This window comes from Amblyomma americanum, chromosome 8, assembly GCF_052857255.1.
Source record: "Amblyomma americanum isolate KBUSLIRL-KWMA chromosome 8, ASM5285725v1, whole genome shotgun sequence".
Lineage (NCBI taxonomy): Eukaryota > Metazoa > Arthropoda > Arachnida > Ixodida > Ixodidae > Amblyomma > Amblyomma americanum.
The window spans coordinates 36,423,800-36,437,913 of NC_135504.1; the positions used below are offsets into that span (position 1 = coordinate 36,423,800).

General features: G+C 48.6%; 1 protein-coding gene across 3 annotated transcripts in view; it reads left to right on the plus strand.

Moving 5' to 3' along the window:
* LOC144101349 (uncharacterized) overlaps positions 1–14,114 on the plus strand; it is a 145,358-nt gene that overhangs the window by 96,422 nt on the left and 34,822 nt on the right. The window lies entirely within an intron of this gene.

Here is a 14,114-nt window from a genome sequence, read left to right on the forward strand (position 1 = left end):
CTGACCATGGCGGCAGCGTTTCGATGAAGGCGAAACGCTAAGGCGCCCGTGTGCTGTGTGATGACAGCGCACATATCCCCAGGTGTTCGAAATTATCCGGAGCCCTCCACTACGGCACCAGTTTATTCTTTCAATCCCTTCTTTATTCCTTCCCTTACGGCGCGGTTCAGGTGTCCGCCGATATGTGAGACAGATACTGCGGCATTTCCTTTCCCCAAAAAGCAATTTTCATTTTCACAGGGGCTGCTTTCCGTTTCGCCTCCATCGAAACGCGTCCGCCGCAAAGCGTCCTTCGTTTTTGTGACGGCGCGCTGCTGTTGTGTTGCTGCACCTGAAGGAAGAATGAAAAGGAAAGTGCACAGGTCTGCCCACTGGCTCACCGGAATAAAGGAGGTAGTGAAATAATTAAAGGAAAAAAAGAGGTGCCGTAGTGGAGGACTCTCGAATAATCTCCACCACCTGCGGATCTTTAACGTGCACTTACATCGCACAGAACAAAGGCGCCTTATGTCCCCCCCACCCATCGAAACGCAGCCGCCGCGATCGCATTTGAACCCGGGAACTCCGGATTAGTAGTTGAGCGCCCTAACCACTGAGCCACCGCGGTGGGTCGGAGGCGGAACGCAAAACACGTCTGTGTGCTATACGATTTCAGTGCACGTTAAAGATACTCACGTGGTCGAAATTATTCTGGAGCCTTTTACTAAGGCACCTCTTTCGCTCTTCTTTCACTCCAACCTTGCTTCCTTCCCTCAGGCCCGATTGAGGTGTCCACCAAGATGTGAGAGAGTTACTGGGCCCAGCGCTTTCTTGGAGGCACTGCTGGGCCATTTCCTTTCATCATAAATTCCAATAAAGGAGGCAGAGAACGCCGCATCAAACGCAAACAGCAATGCTGCATGCAGCGCGAGCGTTCCAGCGAAAGCTCATTTGCATTGCATCGAACCGCGGCGGCTGCGTTTTTATGGTAGCAAAACGCTAAGGTGCCCGTGTGCTGTGCGATGTCAGTGCACGTTTAAGATCCCCATTTGGTCGAAATTATTCTAGAGACCTCCGCTACGGCACCTTTCTTTTTTTCTTCTTTCACTCCCATCTTCCTTCCTTCCTGTATACGGCATGGTTCGGATGCCCATCGAGATATGTGAGACAGTTACCGCGTCATTTTCTTTCCCCAAAAACCAATTTAAGATCCTTAACGTGCACTGACATCGCACAGCACACGGGCGCCTTAGAGTTTTAATAATAATAATAATAATAATAATAATAATAATAATAATAATAATAATAATAATAATAATAATAATAATAATAATTGGTTTTTGGGAAAGGAAATGGCGCAGTATCTGTCTCATACATCGTTGGACACCTGAACCGCGCTGTAAGGGAACGGATAAAGGAGGGAGTGAAAGAAGAAAGGAAGAAAGAGGTGTCGTAGTGGAGGTCTCCGGAATAATTTTGACCACCTTAGGATCTTTAACGTGCACTGACATCGCACAGCACACGGGCGCCTTAGCGTTTTGCCTCCATAGAAAAGCAGCCGCCGCGGTCGGGTTCGAACCCGGGAACTCCGGATCAAAAATAAGGGTACTTAAGTCTGCTTACGTGGAGGAATGCGAAAGCATGTGTTTTGAGGAAAGGACGCAGTAGCTCTCAGATCTCGAAATATCGGTGGACACCTCAACCGCGCCTCAAGCCCTGCACCTGTAGGTGCGTATGTCATCGTTCGAGCCCCTGTCGCAATTAAGTCTCAGAAAGCATGCAATTGAAGGTGCATATGTCATTGGTGTGAACCCGTGTCCAAGCCAGCCTCCAACTTGACAGTGAATGAGCTGTTTATTTAGAAAGGGAGGCTCAAAGCCGTTTGTTGGGGTATTGGGTTAAGGAAGGGAAAAGCAGGGGTCTATTGATACATGAATGGACGGCACGGGTGGTCCAGCCACGCTTTACACTGCACTGTAGAGACCACATATCGGAGCATATTTGCCAATATCATCTTCCAAGATGCCGTTCGCTCCGGCTCTGTTCAATGCACGAAATTCATCGCCATTGGTGGGAAAACCATGCTTGGCGACGAGGTCGTCGCGTCTCTTGCGGAACTCTGCACAATGCCAAACTTTGTAGTACAGGTCAGCACAAAACCTACAGCCACAGTACGGGCGCTCCATAATGTCAATGTTGCCCCCTTGATGCCAGCGAGGGCCGATAAGCCATTTACGGATGATGTTTGGCGTGTAGGCGGCATCGGCGTCGATCTTATTAGTGAAGATCTGCTCATGCCGTGTGAGAGCAGCTGAGGTATCAAGGTAACCAGGAGGTGTAACGGCCGTAAGTCGTGCACGGCTCCTCGTCCGATCACCGAAGCTAAGCAGCATTGGGTTCGGTCAGTACTTGTGAAGGAGCCAACTTGACTAAAATACGTAAGCTATGTACAAAGAGAAATGCTATTACACGAACCAGAGTGCTGTACGACGAACGGTTGCTCAGAATTCAAAGGCAAACTGGTGCGACACCGTATTGGACCACATATGGCAAGGCCTATAGCCACACGACCTCTGTCTCACTTGAAGGTAAACAGGCACCGTACGGCGAAGGCGGCTTTGCCTAGCGTAGTGAAGCCTTCGCTTCAAAAAGCCACAAAAGCACAAATGATTGTCAGGAAATGAAAGTAACTGTCTCACATCTTGATGAACACCAGTACCGCGCCGCTAGTAAAGTGGACGTGAAAGAAGGGAAGAAAATGGTGCCGTAGTGGAGTGCTCCGGAATAACTTCGAGCACTTGGAGACTTTTAACGTGTACTTTATTTTTTAATAGTTTTGGGGGAAAGGAAATGGCGCAGTTTCTCTCTCATATACCCTTGGACACCTGAATTGCGCCGCAAGGGAAGGGATAAAGGAGAGACTGAGAGAAGACAGGAAGTAAGAAGTGCCGTAGTAGAGGGCTCTGGAATAATTTCGACCACCTGGGGATCTTTAGCGTGCACTGACATAGCACAGCACACGGGCGCCTTGGCGTTTTGCCTCTATAAAAACGCAGCCGCCGCGACCGGGTTCGAATCCTGGAACTCTGGATCAGTAGCCGAGCGCCCTAACCACTGAGCCACCGCGGCGGATACTTTATGGACGTCTTTTGCGTTTCGCCCGCATCGAAACGCGGGCGCCGCGTCTGAGTGGAACTCCACTATGGTGCCTCTTTTACTCTTCCTTCTTTTACTCCGTCCCTCATTCTTTCACTGACGGCGTGGTTCGGCTGTCCACCGAGATATGCGGCGGTTATTGCACCTTCCCTTTCACCAAAACCAATTAAATTTCCGCGAGTAAAGAGGAACTGAGGAAGTGGGACATAACATTTACGCGAGGTGGAGCACAAGACACTAGGGACATATTTTTTTTTACCTACACTGGCTACTAGTGTAGTGTAGCCAGTGTAGCATGGTTTCATTTTTTTTTGCCAGTGATGCCAGTGTAGCTCCGCTCATCTACACAGACGCATTTCTTTTACGCGTAGTGTAGAACGAAACTACAATTTCTGCACCGCTTTCTTTGGAGGTGTAGACTAGCAGACGAAAAAAGAAGGCGCGCGTTTCAAACGCACAACGCCATTTTCTGGTGCTAAATGCCGCCAGCGGTTGCACCGCAGCCTCTCAAGTCCGTGAAATTCGTCCGCGAGGACGACGGTAGCGTTGTGGCGGTGCACCCATGCATCTAAGACAGTGGCAACCTTACCTTCGACGAAGATGAAATCGCTTGCACGACTTAAAGTGCATATTTCAGTCTGCTAGAAGCTACTTCGCGTTTAGGAATACGCCGTGTTCGTTCGGTTGGTATCAGCGCTGGGCGACTCCCGTGAAAATTATAAGTATATTTGCATACATGGTAATATACTTATCTATGTATGTTAGTGCGAAACTACCTAAGCTTGCAGTATCGTCTTTCACGTCTGTGTATTAATACGGCGGCGTCTCAAAGCGGTCGGTCTGCCCGCTGGCGGCTGAGAGCCTAGAAGCAGCCATCGAAAGTCGCACCCATATGCCGCGGAACGCCGGTTTCAATTTCAACGCGGCGAATAGAGCTGTTCCCCTAGTCACGACAGAAGAATGGATGCTTTGTATTATGCACGAGGAACTCGTCATCGACCCCTCATCCTACTTACCGTGCACGAAATTTAGCGACAGCTGCGTGGTACGCTCCATGCATCCGCTGAGCAGACAAGTTTGTGTGTTGCGCTTCATTTGAGGGGAAACAAAAATGTGCTTTGTATTTCCCTACCCTACCCCGCCGCGGTGGCTCAGTGGTTAGGACGCTCGGCTATTGATCCGGAGTTCCCGGGTTCGAACCCTACCGCGGGGGCTGCGTTTTTATGGAGAAAAAATGCTAAGGCGCGTGTGCTGTGCGATGTAAGTGCGTTTTTATGGACAAAAAATGCTAAGGCGCCCGTGTGCTGTGCGATGTCAGTGCACATTAAAGATCCCCAGGTGGTCGAAATTAATCTGTAGCCCTCCACTGCGGCACCTCTATCTTCCTTTCTTCTTTCACTCCCTCCTTTATCCCTTTCCTTACGGCGCGGTTCAGGTGTCCAACGATATATGAGACAGATACTGCACCATTTCCTTTCCACAAAAAACAATTATTATTAATTTCCCTACCCTGATAAATGCCACGCAAAAACGTTTTGCAGAACATATTTCATCTTATAGTATATTACGACCCCAACATTATGAGCTTGTCGTCTGCTCCCTAGGACGGCGACGATCGGTATCACGCTATTGGCTGACGAGAGAAAAGGAAATCACGTGATCACGCGGTGCTCCGCTGACGTAGCCTTCCCAGAGAGCAGCCATCCGCCTGACCAGTCGCGTCTTCAACGTGTGACTAGGAGGAGGCCAGTACGCACTCTCCGCGGCCCGAATTGGGACGGTACCGGATACACACTGGAGGACAGCTGCAGCTGTACTACATTGGACTTACTGGATACACACTGGAGGACACCTGCAGCTGTACTTACCACCGGCAGCAGCTTTCCACAGCGGCAGTCACTGCGGCGGATCGACACGTCACCGCACAAGGTGAGTACTGCAGGGTCCACAAGTAATGCAAAACGATTCCATCTGTACCAGGGCTGCGATGGTACGCAGGTCGGTTCACAGCGAGACAGAGGCATTCCAGTGCAGTGTGGTGTGAGCGTCTGGACATTATTAAGCAGCCTACATTTTCATTGCCCGGCGGTCGAAGCGTTCTCTGTTCTGCGAACGCAGCTGCATGCGTTGCAGAGTTCGACGCACTTCTCTGCTTGTTTAGCCGATGAACTCTCTGCGTCTGTCTTTTAGTCGACGGCCGGTAACGAGGTGTAGCCGGCATTTGCGTGTGTGACCTGATTCTGGACCGCGTGCTTCGGCTGCGAGGCACTTTACTGGGGAGCTAGGTTTTCGCTAAGCCTATAATGGCTTAAAGCGGTGCAAGATGGCGGCGATTCACTCTCCCGGCGTCCCGTCGGTCTGGGAGGCTATGGTGGCTATGAGCTTCTGCGACTATCCCTAGCGTCGGGAATCACCGCGTTCTACTGAATCTTCAAGAATGCTGTTCATTGGTGTGCGTTGATAAAAATTTGCAATAAAATAATGACACGTTTCATTATAGCAACGGGATGGCGAATGTTTTTGCGGGGGACTCTGGCCGCCGCCCAGGCCCTTTTAGGGGCCGGGCGACCATGGCGTAGGCCTAGTGGTTCCGACTGTTCTAAATTTTTACCAGTGCATCCGGCGCCTCCGAGTAGTACGTACGGGAGCTACTGGTTCTCTGTCATTCTCCGCGGGCGTTCCCATTGAACTGCAACACGGGCAGACGCCGCAGTTCGCGGGCGTCTCTGTGCGCAACCGAGTACAACTCTGTTCTCTGTTGTGGTTGTCGCCGCAGGTGACGGGACGATGTACCGATTGTGTGTCAGTGTCGACTGATACTGCACTGCAGTGATTGTACGCGTCCGACTGAGGTTGAGAAAGAAATGCCACCGACTGAAAATGGAACTCGACCGAGAGTGGAACGCTACCTTAATTCTCAAAACTGACACTGTTGACATTCTTCGAATGAGTTTAGAACGCTGCTGACTGTGATTGGGAATCAAACGCTACCAACCTGGAAGAGAACGCTGCCGGCTGAGAGTAAGACGCCGCCGCCGATTAAGACGCTGCTAAGTTTCCGGCGTGAATTCTGATAAGAATGGTGTTTGTTGGAATGAGATCATTGCAGGTTCTATACAGAATATAGCTACACTAGTTGAATTGAAGCGGCTGCTGCTCTACCGGAATTACGCTTATCGCGGATACGTATTTTAAGGTGTGCCTCGACGAAATACGCTTGGCGGAAACATTTAAATGGTCGCAATGAAGGCATCTGCCAAGCTTACTGTTTGGGCTGACGAACATACTCAGGTTCTCGATGGGCGACGTTAAGCCTAACTTGTCTTTATGGTCTGACCGGTAATGGATACGTGGAAAGCAGTTCACTTTTCCTAGCTGACTACTGCCTACAGTCAGGATGGTGAAAACATTGCGTTTACATTTCCTCCCCTACTTGAAAGAAAAAATTGAAAAGTGGTTTTTAGGGAAAGGAAATGGCTTGGTATCACTCTCGCATATCGGTGGACGCCTGAACCGCGCAGTAAGAGAAGGGATAAAGAAGGTCGTGAAAGAAGAAATAGGTGCCGTAGTGGAGGGCTCCGGAATAATTTCGACCACCCGGGGATCTTTAACGTGCACTGACATGGTACAGCTCACGGGCGCCTTAGCGTTTCGCCTCCACCGAAACACAGCCGCCGCGGTCGTATTCTACACCGCGAAGGGCGGGTTCAAAATCTGTTTTGAGGAAAGTAAAGACGGAGCAACTGTCTCACTTCTCGGTGAACACCTAAGCCACGCCGTGATGGAGGGGTGGAAGGCGGGAAAGAGAGAAGTGCAGTTGTAGAGGGCTACAGGGCAATTTCGACCAGCTGGGGATCTTTAACCGGTACCTCTTTTAGTAAGTTCCTGCAGCGCCCTGCCATTTTCCACAGCATTGCGATTGTCCACCTGTTTCATTGAGGGCCCGTGCAGTGGCGCAAGCCTATTACCCAACTTCAGAAGTTTACATTTTAGCATTATTATTTATAAATATCACGATTGCAGATTACTATTTTTGAAAATGCTTTAGTTGATAGGAAATGCGCAAAATTCTTCAGGACGTGTCTGTTAGAGGGTAGTTCGGTGTCGTGGAAGCTAAGCGGTGCTACGCTACTGCCCAATTTGGAGGAGAGAAGAATAGAGGTACAGGCGGCCATTCGGACTATAGTAGCGCTCCATGCACTGTCTGGTGGAGATACTGCTGCACTGACATCGCACAGCGAACGGGTGCCTTCTGCGTTTCGCACCATCGACGCGCTGCCGCCGCGGCCGGGTTCGAACCCGGGTACTCCGGCTCTAAAGACGAGCAGCTCCCGATACTTGTACGGACCGTTCGGTGGACGCGGGGGAGGAGAACGCATGGTGATATCTTTATCTACAGATAGTTGTAATGGTGATTGTCGTGTTTATGTGTGCGACGTGGGACTCACTGTTACTTTTATGTTCTGCGTGGCCTGTTAGAGGAGCGTTCTCTCTTTTTACGCGAATGCCAATACAGTCTGTTCTGTCGAAAAGCTGTCGGCGTCGTATAGTAGTAGTCGGCACCGCGCTTCGAAAATATTCCTTCGCTTACGGCGTGGTTCGGGTGTCCACCAAGGTATGCGAGACAGCTAGGTGTCATTTCCTTTCCCTTAAAACCAATTTTCATTTCATTTTCCTTCCCTTACGGCGCGGTTCGGGCGTCCACCGAGATATGTGAGACAGGCGTAATTTCCTTAAATTGTCCAAAGGACAAGGCGTCGCGTCGAACGACTCCTATAACGCTGCAAAACACTGTGGCGCCCCACTCTTAAAAAGGAATCTTAAGCGTCATCCAATTTTTCGCCCGACTTATACAGGGCGTTTCATCTACGGCTAACAATTTTTTTAAAACAGACTTTTTGGGTTGTGAGCGCATTGTCAGTGGTGGTGTGCAGCAAAATACAGCTAACATTTGGTAATTGAATTGTTAACTTTTACTGCAAGACACCCCATTTATTGAGAGGTTTGTAGCACAGCGCAAAATAGCACCCATATCGGTTTCAAATTTTCAAAAACTCTATTCTCATCTTGCGCTGCGGCGCAAGGAATTTTGGGGCGGAATACAAGCGAAAGCGAAACCGCGCGGCCAGAGAGAGCACTAGCCACGCCTACGAGCGGTGGTCACGCTCTTGTCACGTGCTCTTTTCGCAGTGCCCGGATGGGAGCGACGATCGGGCAAAGGTTGCATATTGCTTGTTTTTTCTGGGTTGTCTGATTTTACTGAAGGTCTTTGACATTTGCTAATCTGTATGCCAGTAGTGTATACGAGTCTTTTGTTATTAGTTCAGATTAGATGCGCGTCCACTGTAGTTATCGGTGTAGAACATTCATGTATACGTGTATATTTTCCTTTTTTGTGCCATTAACCAAGCGGTGAAGCTTCATTAGTAATCATTATGACACAGAAACAAAGAACAAATGGCCAAATGCGCCAAGCTAGCCACTTGGAGATGTACAGCTAGTGAGTCCGACCCTCGCGCCTTTGACGCTGAAACGCTTAATTGTACTTGCCTTACAGCACCGTCATGTTTAAGTGCAAGGAACTTTGAACCAATTAAGCATGTGATCGCAGATCGTGTTGGGTGATAAGAGCTAGTGACTAAGTCGGACTACCGATTTGCGGTCAATGTTCCACGTGAAAATTGTCCGAAAACAATTACTCATGGGACTTCGCTATGAGGTGACGTCTTTATTTTATGCAAACGACTGCCAGGGCCAGGAGATCCCATGGCACTGAGGGAGGGGGGTTTATGGCTGATGCTCTGTAGAGTAAACTTAAGTAGCCGAAACATTGCCGAATTTGCGTACAGAAAACATTCTCCGGTGCATGCGCGCTCTGCTTGCGTTCTAAACTAATAAACAACGCAAACGTGATATTTTAGTTCCCTATTCACGATATAGTTGCCTATGTCATGGTCATCGCTGATCGCCATTTCGTGTCAAACTGCAGGGCGGGTGCCTGTTCCTGTCTGCCGTCAGGCTCACGCATCCCTCACCGCAGGAGGCAGCGGCTGGGCGGTTCGAGGCTGAGGAACCGCAGTGAGTCCGTGCAGTGCTTTCGTAGCGTGGGTGCTGACAGGACGCCGACGCACGTCCCACCTGCCGCATCCTGTCAGCTGGGGATGGAAAGCTCTCACAGGTGAGGTGAAGGAGGACCGTCGCCAAATTTGAGCCCATTACAGGCACGTGCGCTTCGACGCCGTCTTTGTTGTGGAGCGCGTTAAACAAAGACGCAGAAGCGCTGGTGGAACGCGGGTTCAAGTACTTGCCGACGCACAGTCTCCTATATCCTCGGCTCTTGCTCACAGGGGAGCTTCCTCTGGCGCGGGTGAGCAACTGTCGGTGACGTTGACGGATGTCACGGTGACGAGTGCACAAGTTTCATTGACGTACTCGATGAAAAAAGATTGCGCATACAGGAAAGAGTGGGTTCTTGTGTTGTTCTCCTTCAGTGACGACTCTCTTAAATGGGCCCTGTTCAGGTGTCGACCCTGGATAAATGAATGAATGAATGAATGAATGAATGAATGAATGAATGAATGAATGAACTGTTTATTTAGAAAGGGAGGCTCAAGGCCGCTCGTTGGGGAATTGGGTTACCGCTGGAGAAATGAAACTGCAGTCCTTCAGTTTACCGAGGTGGAATAAGGGAACTTACCCCTACAAAAATGGTCTACAGACAGCCTAAAGACTTCTGATAGAATCTATTACCTTCCCATAGATATTTATTTTTGTCTATTCATTGTCTACAGGCTGTCTACAGACAAAAGTCTGTCTATATGATTTGTATTGCCTATATGCTGTTCTCTGGGGTTTGTCTATAGATAGTGTATTGACTTTATAGGCAGAAGTCAATGGACAGTCTATAGACTGTCCAAGGAAACTATTTCAAGGGTTTATCTATAGACCTGCATATCGAATCGTAAATGTGAGTGCGCGGAACGTGTAATGTTTCAGATTTACATCCCTTAGTGCCCTTCAGCAGCTGAACCTCTACCAACTTGCACATGACGCCAGGCACCCCATAGCCGTACACCACGCGTAGCTTGCATCGTGCAGGTTGCCAATAGTGCCAATAGTTGCCAATAGTGAATTAGACGAATGCTAGGCCTTTCACGATCCTCCCGACCTCCAGCACCGCTTCTATGCCTCTCAAGATCATATTTTCCAGCATCGCGCGCTCCGGACAAAATCCGACCAGCGTCTGTTTTTTGTAGAACAGCACACACTGATGTAGAACATCAAACAGGGGGTTTATAATTTCGGCTCCAGCGATGCTCGCGGGATCAGCAGGCGATTGCCAATGCTACTAATTCACCCTACGTGAAAGAATCCCTGGAGGTCGAAATTCCCGGAGACCTTCACTACGGCGTCCCTCATAGCCTGAGTCGCTTTGGGACGTTAAACTCCATAAACTAAAACACCCTCCACCATTTCCATCGTCATGTAACCGCCATTGATGCTTCAGTGTGCGCTACCGACACGCCATTCCGGGGAGCTCCCTCAGAGTGTGAGCGCAGTGTTCTGACTCTATGCTGAGCATTGTTCTTAAGTTCGCAGCGAAAGTGAAAAGTGGTGGACCGTGGCGTCCTTCGTGACGTCCCTCAAAAGCCAACACTCTTGCCCCGGGGGGTCCTGCGCGCGATTGGTTCGATATGTTCAATATGTTACCAGTCAGTGCAACGTAGCTGCACTGTCAGAGTCTCTGGTATCGTGTAGCTGCTGTATTTAAAGCATATCTGTCCGTCATGTCTGTGCTTTCTTCTTTGTTACAAGTGATACGAACTACACCGCTAGGCACAGAGGAATAGATGTTGGTGAAACTATACAGGTCATTTGAATCAAACCGCGGAGATTTTTCACTAGCGGAATGCATGCACTTGTGTACGGTGCAGAAAAACGAAAAGTTATTTTGGTGCTCTTTTCCAGAGAGATGCTTTTCCTTGGACGTGGTACCTCGCCGCCTTCTGCCTTGCGGTACGGCGGAGCCTTCTGCCGCAGCGCACGGGTGAGTTCAGCGGAGTACGCGATCAGGCGATCATGTCACTGGATGTGACCGCATATCTATAGCTGCTCGGCATGCGTACGCGTGCGTATAGAATATTTGCTTGCTTTTCATGTGTTCTCGGGAAACTATGATTAATGGTCTGGACACTAACATTTTCAATAGAGGTACCACTGGTAAGGGGGGAAAAACTACGTGTTTCCAGCTCATTTCGGCCATTTTTTATTGATTAGCGGCGAACGTGCATCAAGCACAAAGAAGAAAACGTAGTAGATCGTAGAGGCGCTATAGACAAACAATACGTTAAAACTGTATGTACGATACAGCTGTCACGTGGTGATACGGGCTGTCATGTGGTGTGGAGCAGCGTGTGGCGCCGTGACTGATCACGTGGTTCGTTACATGGTTGGTCACGTGACCAAGTTCCACTCGGCCAGCTGTAGCTATCACGTCACTCCAGGTGTAACCAAAGCTAAACCACCCCCAATTTTTTTGTTTCGACAGCCGTACGGTGGCCATATGTATGGCGTAGGAAACGAGTTCAGGTGACATTGAGGTCACAAGACGTATACAAATTCAGTGATGTAATAGCTGTCTGTTTATTTCCTGCCATTGTGTCTCTCCTATGCCTAATATATAATCTAAATGCCTAATATATAATCTAGTGCATGTCCACCAAGCGGGAATACTCGATGCGCAAAGAATGCTCTAATGTACGTCCAGCAAACACGGACATTGGACGCGCAAACCGTATCAATTAATATTGCCCATATATCTTTTTTTGGCAGCTTTAGTGCCGCATAAGAACATAATAAGAAAAGACTGGATCCTAAGATGCGTGCCATATGGAATGAATTTATTAAAGTTTTTCATTTGCAAATAAAGAGCTTATTGGCGATAATGCGGAACATTAATAATGCAAAACATTGCCTTCGTTTGTGGTTTAACCAAGAGGTAGTGGCGGTTTTGTGATCCGGTGACCTTGAGGATAGCGCGATAGGCACGCGGAAACAGTCACGTGCTACGCCGCACGTGTTCTCGGAGCTCTCCCACACTATTCCTTTGCTAAACTTCCTCCTTAATTATTGGCCTCGGCAAAATATACACTTATTCATGAGGCCGAATATGCAGGAATGCGGCTAGTAGTGATACTGCGTTAATAAAGGCTCTTCTGCCACTTTGTTATTAAGTTGTAAAGCATACTGTTACCTGTGCATTTTTTGCCAATCGGAAGCTTAATTCCTGCCTATTCCAAAATTCTAACCCATTCGTGCAGCGCATTTGCTAGCAAACTGAGTAGTTCAAACTAGGCAAACTAGACAGCTTTAGAGTGAAGGCAGTTACCCAAAATCGGGCTGATCAAAGTGCATACCGTAGCAGACGACGGCGCAGGCCGTTCGGCGTGAGTGGGCGCGCGATACAGTGTCACGTGACCACACTTTAAAAAAAAATCTTCAATCACTTTTTTTTCGCATAAAGGGTGCATGAGAAAGGCAGCACAAACATATTTTTTGGCCTGAAAGGTTATTTTTGAGCACAAAAAGCCGCAACAGGAAAAACTCATGCCAGTCTCACTTAACGGCACCTATCGGTACACAGTAGTACCAGTAATACTCGCTGCTCCGCATAGGGCGCGGTAGCGCGGTCTTCGACTCTGCGCATTTGCTCAGCTTTAGCTCAGCCAGCGGTAGCGCTGCAGTTGGCGGTTTGTTGGGTTCTGGCGGCCTACCACACAATACTTTTGCGTGTTCTACCGTTTCTGCGCTCCACATATGGCTCGGCATCCATCAAAAGTATGTGCGATAGCCCCGTTTGCGTAGAGGTTTCATGCCATGTGTTCGACATGTCATGCAGCAGTTTTCTGTCAGTTGACTAACGTTTGAAAATCCTTAGACCTTACTTTTTTGTTGCAGCATCGGACGATTTGTGCTGAACTGTTTAAGTCTATCCTTGTCTTTAGGTAGCGGTGTAGGTTGATTGTAGATGTCCACGAAGGATAATTGGTGTGTCTGCCGAGTAGCACGGCTGATAGTTGCGATGCCGAAACCAAGCAAAGCTCGGTCTGTTCGGAACAAAGCCCGGTGTGAAGTTCAGGCGCTTTTCCAAGCATTGGAAGCGCCGAGCTCATTGCAGACTCGCTTTACGAGCTCAATTCCGAGTCATTCAGGTGAACCGGATGGCGAAACTCGGCGCGAAGCGAGTGATGCCGACTACTTCGCACTTCCTTAATTGTGGCAATGCAAGCGATGCCAGCGGTTCGTCAGACGACCCTTGCGCCAGCGTTTTTGAGCAAACTGCTGATTCTTCGTCAGCATGTTCGTCAGCAGATTCTGCGGTCAGCATGTATGTCCACATGAATTATATGTTTAGCTTTAAATTTTTAAATGTTCAGCACCTTCTTTCAAAAAATGGAATCTGCCTTGTGTATGCTCCTAGTTTTTTTTTGGGTTATGCTGTTGCAATGAATATTGCTTTAATTTGATAAATTTTCAATCTCGGTCTTCATCCCAATAAAATATTTTAATGCCAATTCGTTAGTTCAATGATGTTGGAGGGACAACGCCTGAATCCTGTACCAGGAGTATTCTTAGGACTGTCATGGTTGACAAGCTGGCTGCGTTGTTCTCATTTCATGGCAAAAGAGGAAAACTGGCTTTCAGTGATCTTCAGATTTGCAGTTGCGTTGTTGGTAAGCATGAGTCAATATTTCTGCATGAGCTTTAGCTCAAACTTTAGATCATCAAGAGTTCGATGCGAGAGCTTCATTAGCATTCTTACAAAATTATGGAAACAAATGCAGAGGAAGGCGGCATCATAAAATTTCTCCATTGCAATTTATGTATCTTACCCTGAACTGCCAGTACCGACTGTTCCCGCTTACTTACCTTGCAAAGGGACAAGAAATGTGCATTTACTGAACACATCACCCGTTATG